This window comes from Arachis hypogaea, chromosome 16, assembly GCF_003086295.3.
Source record: "Arachis hypogaea cultivar Tifrunner chromosome 16, arahy.Tifrunner.gnm2.J5K5, whole genome shotgun sequence".
NCBI lineage: Eukaryota > Viridiplantae > Streptophyta > Magnoliopsida > Fabales > Fabaceae > Arachis > Arachis hypogaea.
This window is the reverse complement of record NC_092051.1, coordinates 93,225,617-93,233,443: the sequence shown is the minus strand read 5'-3', so window position 1 is coordinate 93,233,443 and position 7,827 is coordinate 93,225,617. Positions and strand designations below refer to the sequence as shown.

At 41.7% G+C, this 7,827-nt stretch overlaps 1 non-coding gene across 1 annotated transcript; it reads left to right on the top strand.

The window, feature by feature from the left end:
* Positions 1-7,273: 7,273 nt before the first annotated feature.
* LOC112760380 (small nucleolar RNA R71) lies at positions 7,274-7,381 on the top strand. Its single transcript, XR_003180823.1, has one exon. It is a non-coding gene; the product is annotated as a small nucleolar RNA R71 (small nucleolar RNA).
* Positions 7,382-7,827: the final 446 nt, after the last annotated feature.

Below are 7,827 nucleotides of genomic sequence, written 5' to 3'. Positions count from 1 at the left end.
TGGCCAGTCCCCATGATCTAAGAACTAGGCATCCAAAGATGATCCGAAGATGTCTAATACAATAGTAAAAAGTCCTATTTATAATAAACTAGCTACTAGGGTTTTGGTGCACGAAATTGTGATGTCCAGGCTCAAATAATCCCTGGCAACGTGAGCAACTTGGTACGCGCAATCGTGATTACACTTTGATTATGTAAAATTTACGGCTCTTTCTTTCCCTGGCAATGGCGCCAAGAACATGGTGCCAATACCATGGTTCACAACTTCGATACAACTAACCAGCAAGTGTACTGGGTCGTCCAAGTAATACCTTACGTGAGTAAGGGTCAAATCCCACGGAGATTGTCGGTATGAAGCAAGCTATGGTCACCTTGCAAGTCTCAGTTAGGCAGATATAAATTGATAATGGTGTTTCGGAATATTAATTAATAAAATAGGGATAGAAATACTTATGTAATTCATTGGTAGGAATTTCAGATACGCGAATGGAGATGCTTTCGTTCCTCTGAACCTCTGCTTTCCTGCTATCTTCATCCAATCAGTCTTACTCCTTTCCATGGCTGGCTTTATGCAAGGGCATCACCGTTGTCAGTGGCTACATCCCTCCTCTCAGTGAAAAATATGCTCACATGCTCTATCACAGCACGGCTAATCATCTGTCGGTTCTCGATCATGCTGGAATAGGATTCACCCTCCTTTTGCGTCTGTCACTAACGCCCAACAATCGCGAGTTTGAAGCTCGTCACAGTCATTCAATCATTGAATCCTACTCGGAATACCACAGATAAGGTTTAGACTTTCCGGATTCTCTTGAATGCCGCCATCATTCTAGCTTACGCCACGAAGATTCTGGTTAGGAGATCTAAGAGATATTCATTCTAGCTTATTTCAAGTAGAACGGAAGTGTTTGTCAGGCACGTGTTCATAGGGGAGAATGGTGATGAGCGTCACACATAATCATCACCTTCATCACGTTCTTGGGTGCGAATGGATATCTTAGAAGCGAAATAAGATGAATTGAATAGAAAACAGTAGTACTTTGTATTAATCCTTGAGGAACAGCAGAGCTCCACACCTTAATCTATGGAGTGTAGAAACTCTACCGTTGAAAATACATAAGTGATAGGTCCAGGCATGGCCGAGATGGCCAGCCCCCTAAAACGTGATCAATAGTCTCCTAAGATGAATAATGGATAAAAACTGAGACCAAAGATCTCTAATACAATAGTAAAAGGTCCTATTTATAATAAACTAGTCACTAGGGTTTACATGAGTAAGTAGTTGATGCATAAATCCACTTCCGGGGCCCACTTGGTGTGTGCCTGGGCTGAGCTTGAGTGTTGCACGTGTAGAGGTCCTTCTTGGAGTTGAACGCCAGCTTTTGTGCCAGTTTGGGCGTTCAACTCTAGTTTTGGCTCCTTTTCTGGCGCTGGACGCCAGATTTGGGCAGAAATCTGGCGTTGAACGCCAGTTTATGTCGTCTATTCTTGGCCAAAGTATGGACTATTATATATTTCTGGAAAGCCCAGGATGTCTACTTTCCAACGCAATTGGAAGCGCGCCATTTCGAGTTCTGTAGCTCCAGAAAATCCACTTTGAGTGCAAGGAGGTCAGAATCCAACAGCATCAGCAGTCCTTCTTCAACCTCTGAATCTGATTTTTGCTCAAGTCCCTCAATTTCAGTCAGAAAATACCTGAAATCACAGAAAAACACAAAAACTCATAGTAAAGTCCAGCAATGTGAATTTAACATAAAAACTAATGAAAACATCCCTAAAAGTAACTAGATCCTACTAAAAACATACTAAAAATAATGTCAAAAAGCGTATAAATTATCCGCTCATCAGGTTTAGAGAAGTAAGTAATTGATGCATAAATCCACTTCCGGGGCCCATTTGGTGTGTGTTTGGGCTGAGCTTGAATGTTACACGTGTAGAGGTCAATCTTGGAGTTGAACACCAGTTTGTAACGTATTTCTGGCGTTCAACTCTGGCTTGTGACGTGTTTCTGGCGTTTAACTCCAGACAGCAGCGTAGAACTGGCGTTCAATGCCCTTTTATGTTGTCTAAAATTGGCCAAAGTATGAACTATTATATATTGCTGGAACGCCCTGGATGTCTACTTTCCAACGCGATTGGAAGCGCACCATTTTGAGTTCTGTAGCTCCAAAAAATCCACTTTGAGTGCAGGGAGGCCAGAATCCAACAGTATCAGCAGTCTTTCTTCAACCTCTGAATCTGATTTTTGCTCAAATCCCTCAATTTCAGCCAGAAAATACCTGAAATCACAGAAAAACACACAAACTCATAGTAAAGTCCAGAAATATGAATTTAACATAAAAACTAATGAAAACATCCCTAAAAGTAACTAGATTCTACTAAAAACATACTAAAAACAATGCCAAAAAGCGTATAAATTATCCGCTCATCACAACACCAAACTTAAATTGTTGCTTGTCCCCAAGCAACTGAAAATCAAATAGGATAAAAAGAAGAGAATATACTATAAATTCCAAACTATCAATGAAACATAGCTCCAATTAAATGAGCGGGACTTGTAGCTTTTTGCCTCTTGAATAGTTTTGGCATCTCACTTTATCCATTGAAGTTCAGAATGATTGGCATCTATAGGAACTCAGAGTTCAGATAGTATTATTGATTCTCCTAGTTCAGTATGATGATTCTTGAACACAGCTATTTTATGAGTCTTGGCCGTGGCCCTAAGCACTTTGTTTTCCAGTATTACCACCGGATACATAAATGCCACAGACACATAATTGGGTGAACCTTTTCAGATTGTGACTCAGCTTTGCTAAAGTCCCCAATTAGAGGTGTCCAGGGTTCTTAAGCACACTCTGTTTTTGCTTTGGACATTGACTTTAACTGCTCAGTCTCAAGTTTTCACTTGACACCTTCACGCCACAAGCACATGGTTAGGGACAGCTTGGTTTAGCCGCTTAGGCCAGGATTTTATTCCTTTAGGCCCTCCTATCCACTGATGCTCAAAGCCTTGGGATCCTTTTTATTACCCTTGCCTTTTGGTTTTAAGGGTTACTGGCTTTTTGCTCTTGCCTTTTGGTTTTAAGAGCTTTTGGCTTTTTCTGCTTGCTTTTTCTCTCTTTTTTTTTTCTATTTTTTTTCGCCATTTTTTTTCTGCAAGCTTTGTTCTTTGCTGCTTTTTCTTGCTTCAAGAATCATTTTTATGATTTTTCAGATTATCAAATAACATGTTTCCTTATCATCATTCTTTCAAGAGCCAACATATTTAACATTCTTAAACAACAACTTCAAAAGACATATACACTATTCAAGCATTCATTCAGAAAACAAGAAGTATTGTCACCACATCAATATAATTAAACTAAGTTCAAGGATAAATTCGGAACTCATGTACTTCTTGTTCTTTTGAATTAAAACAGTTTTCATTTAAGAGAGGTGATGGATTCATAGGACATTCATAACTTTAAGACAAAGTTACTAAATACTAATGATCATGTAATGAAGACACAAACATGGATAAGCACTTAACATAGAGAAAACGAAAAACAGAGAATGTAAGAAAAATGATTGAGTCCACCTTAGTGATGGTGGCGTTTCCTTCTTGAGGAACCAATGATGTCCTTGAGCTCTTCTATGTCTCTTCCTTGTCTTTGTTGCTCCTCCCTCATTGCTTTTTGATCTTTCCTTATTTCATGAAGGATGATGGAGTGCTCTTGATATTCCACCCTTAGTTGTCCCATGTTGGAACTTAATTCTCCTAGGGAGGTGTTGATTTGCTCCCAATAGTTTTATGGAGGAAAATGCATTTGAGGCATCTCCGGGATCTCATGGTGATGAGCTTCATGCGTCTCTTGAGATCCATGAATGGGCTCTCTTGCTTGCCCCATCCTTTTCTTAGTGATGGGCTTCTCTTCCTTAATGGGAATGTCTCCTTCTATGAAAGCTCCAGCTGAGTAACATAGATGGCAAATAAGATGAGGAAAAGCTAGCCTTGCCCCAGGAGAGGGCTTTTCGGCTATTTTGTAGAGTTCAAAGGAGATGACTTCATGAACTTCTACTTCTTCTCCAATCATGATGCTATGGATCATGATGGCCCGATCCACGGTAACTTCAGATCGGTTGCTAGTGGGGATGATGGAGCGTTGGATGAACTCCAACCATCCTCTAGCCACAGGCTTGAGGTCCAGTCTTCTTAATTGAACCGGCTTGCCTTTGGAGTCAATCTTCCATTGAGCTCCTTCCACACATATGTCCATGAGGACTTGGTCCAACCTTTGATTAAAGTTGACCCTTCTAGTGTAGGGGCGTGCATCTCCTTGCATCATAGGCAAGTTAAACGCCAACCTCACATTTTTCGGACTAAAATCTAAGTATTTCCCCCAAACCATTGTAATATAATTCTTTGGGTTTGGGTTCTTACTTTGATCATGGTTCCTAGTGATCCATGCATTGGCATAGAACTCTTGAACCATTAGGATGCCGACTTGTTGGATGGGATTTATTAGAACTTCCCAACCTCTTCTTTGGATTTCATGTCAGATCTCCGGATACTCATTCTTCTTGAGCTTGAAAGGACCTCAGGGATCACCTTCTTCTTGACCACAACATCATAGAAGTGGTCTTGATGAGCTTTGGAGATGAATCTTCCCATCTCCCATGACTCGGAGGTGGAAGCTTTTGTCTTCCCTTTCCCTTTTCTAGAGGATTCTCCGGTCTTGGGTGCCATCAATGGTAATGGAAAAATAAAAAGCTTATGCTTTTACCACACCAAACTTAGAATTTTGCTCGCCCTCGAGCAAAAGAAGAAAGAATAGATGAAGAAGAAGAAGAAAATATGGAGGAGAGGGGGGAGGGGTGTATTCGGCCAAGAAGGGGAAGAGAGGATTGTGTTGTGTGAAAATGAAGAAGAATGGAGGGCTTTATATAGGGAAGGAAGGGGGTAAGGTTCGGCCATAAGGGTGGATTTTGGGTGGGAAATTGATTTTGAATTTTGAAGGTAGGTGGGGTTTATGAAGTGGGTTTATGGGGAAGAGTGGATGGATGTGAGTGGTGAAGTGGTTATAGGGAAGAGAGATTGAGGTGATTGGTGAAGAGTTTTAGGGAAGAGTGTTTATGGGATTGTGTGAAAGAGGGGTGAGAAGAAGTGAGTGGAGGTAGGTGGGGATCCTATGGGGTCCACAGATCCTGAGGTGATCATATGGGGTCCACAGATCCTGAGGTGTTCAAGGATTTACAACCTTGCACCAAATTAGGCATGCAAAATGCCCTTGCACACAACTCTGGGTGTTCAGTGCCAGATTGGTGCTTGTTCTGGGCGTTGAACGCCCATTTGTTGCCCATTTCTGGCGTTGAATGCCAGAACCATGCTTGTTCTGGGCGTTCAGCGCCAGCTCTTCTCCAGGGTGCAATTCTGGCGTTCAAACGTCTAGATGCTGCCCATTTTGGGCGTTCAATGCCAGAACCATGCTCTGTTCTGGTGTTGAACGCCAGCCAGATGCTTCTTACTGGCGTTTAAAAATTGGGTTGCCTCCCAACAAGCGCTTCTTTAATGTCAATAGCTTGACAGTGGGCTCTCATGGAGCCTCACAGATGTTCAGAGCATTGTTGAGACTTCCCAACACCAAACTTAGAGTTTGGATATGGGAGTTCAACACCAAACTTAGAGTTTGGTTGTGGCCTCCCAACACCAAACTTAGAGTTTGACTGTGGGGGCTCTGGTTGACTCTGTTTTGAGAGAAGCTTTTTATGCTTCCTCTCCATGTTTACAGAAGGATGACCTCGAGTTTTAAACACAAGGGAGTCCTCATTCAATTGAAGGACTAGTTCACCTCTGTCAACATCAATCACAGCTCTTGCTGTGGCTAGGAAGGGTCTTCCAAGGATGATGGATTCATCCTCATCCTTCCTAGTATCTAGGACTATGAAATCAGCAGGGATGTAAAGGCCTCCAACCTTTACTAACACGTCCTCTACTTGTCCATAAGCCTGTTTTCTTGAATTGTCTGTCATCTCTAATGAGATTTTAGCAGCTTGCACCCCAAAGATTCCCAGTTTCTCTATTACAGAGAGGGGCATGAGGTTTATCCCTGAACCAAGGTCACACAGAGCCTTTTCAAAGATCATGTTGCCTATGGTACAAGTTATTACGAACTTTTCAGGATCCTATTTCTTCTGAGGCAATGTCAGTTGATCCAGATCACTTAGTTCATTGGTGAACAAGGGAGGTTCATCTTCCCAAGTCTCAATACCAAATAATTTGGCATTCAGCTTCATGATTGCACCAAGGTACTTGGTAACTTGCTCTTCAGTAACATCCTCATTCTCTTCAGAAGATGAATACTCGTCAGAGCTCATGAAGGGCATAAGGAGGTTCAATGGAATCTCTATGGTCTCTAGATGAGTCTCAGATTCCTTTGGTTCCTCAAGGAAAACTCCTTATTGATCACTGGACGTCCCAGGAGGTCTTCCTCACTGGGATTTATGTCCTCCCCTTCCTCTCCAGGTTCGGCCGTGTTGACTATGTCCATGGCCTTGCACTCTCCTTTTGGATTTTCTTCTGTATTGCTTGGGAGAGTACTAGGAGGGATTTCAGTGATCCTTTTACTCAGCTGGCCCACTTGTGCCTCCAAATTTCTAATGGAAGACCTTGTTTCATTCATGAAACTTACAGTGGCCTTAGATAGATCAGAGACTAAGTTTGCTAAATTAGAGGTATTTTGTTCAGAGTTCTCTGTCTGTTGCTGAGTAGATGATGGAAAAGGTTTACTATTGTTAAAACTATTTCTTCCACCATTATTAAAGCCTTGTTGAGGCTTTTGTTGATCCTTCCATGAGAGATTTGGGTGATTTCTCCATGAGGGGTTATAGGTGTTTCCATAAGGTTCACCCATGTAATTCACCTCTGCTATTGCAGGGTTTTCAGGATCATAAGCTTCTTCTTCAGAAGATGCCTCTTGAGTACTGTTGGATGCAGCTTGCATTCCATTCAGACTCTAAGAAATCATATTGACTTGCTGAGTCAATATTTTATTCTGAGCCAATATGGCATTCAGAGTATCAATTTCAAGAACTCCCTTCTTCATAGGCGTCCCATTACTCACAGGATTCCTCTCAGAAGTGTACATGAACTGGTTATTAGAAACCATGTCAATGAGTTCTTGAGCTTCTGCAGGCGTTTTCTTTAGGTGAATGGATCCACCTGCAGAGGTATCCAATGACATTTTAGCTAATTCAGACAGACCATCATAGAATATGTCCAGGATGGTCCATTCTGAAAGCATGTCAGAAGGACACTTTTTGGTCAGTTCTTTGTATCTCTCCCAAGCTTCATAGAGGGATTCACCTTCTTTCTGTCTGAAGGTCTGAACATCCACTCTAAGCTTACTCAGCTTTTGAGGAGGAAAGAACTTGGCTAAGAAAGCCTTGACCAGCTTATCCCAAGAGTTCAGGCTATCCTTAGGTTGAGAGTCCAACCATATTCTAGCTCTGTCTCTTACAGCAAAAGGGAAAAGCATGAGCCTGTAGACTTCAGGATCTACTCCATTAGTCTTAACAGTATCACATATCTGCAAGAATTCAGTTAAGAACTGAAAAGGATCTTCAGATGGAAGTCCATGAAACTTGCAGTTCTGCTGCATCAGAGAAACTAATTGAGGTTTCAGCTCAAAATTGTTTGCTCCAATGGCAGGAATGGAGATGCTTCTTCCATGTAAATTGGAATTAGGTGCAGTAAAGTCACCAAGCATCCTCCTTGCATTATTATTATTTTCGGCTGCCATCTCCTCTTCTTATTCGAAAATTTCTGAAAGGTGCTTGCTGGATTGTTGTA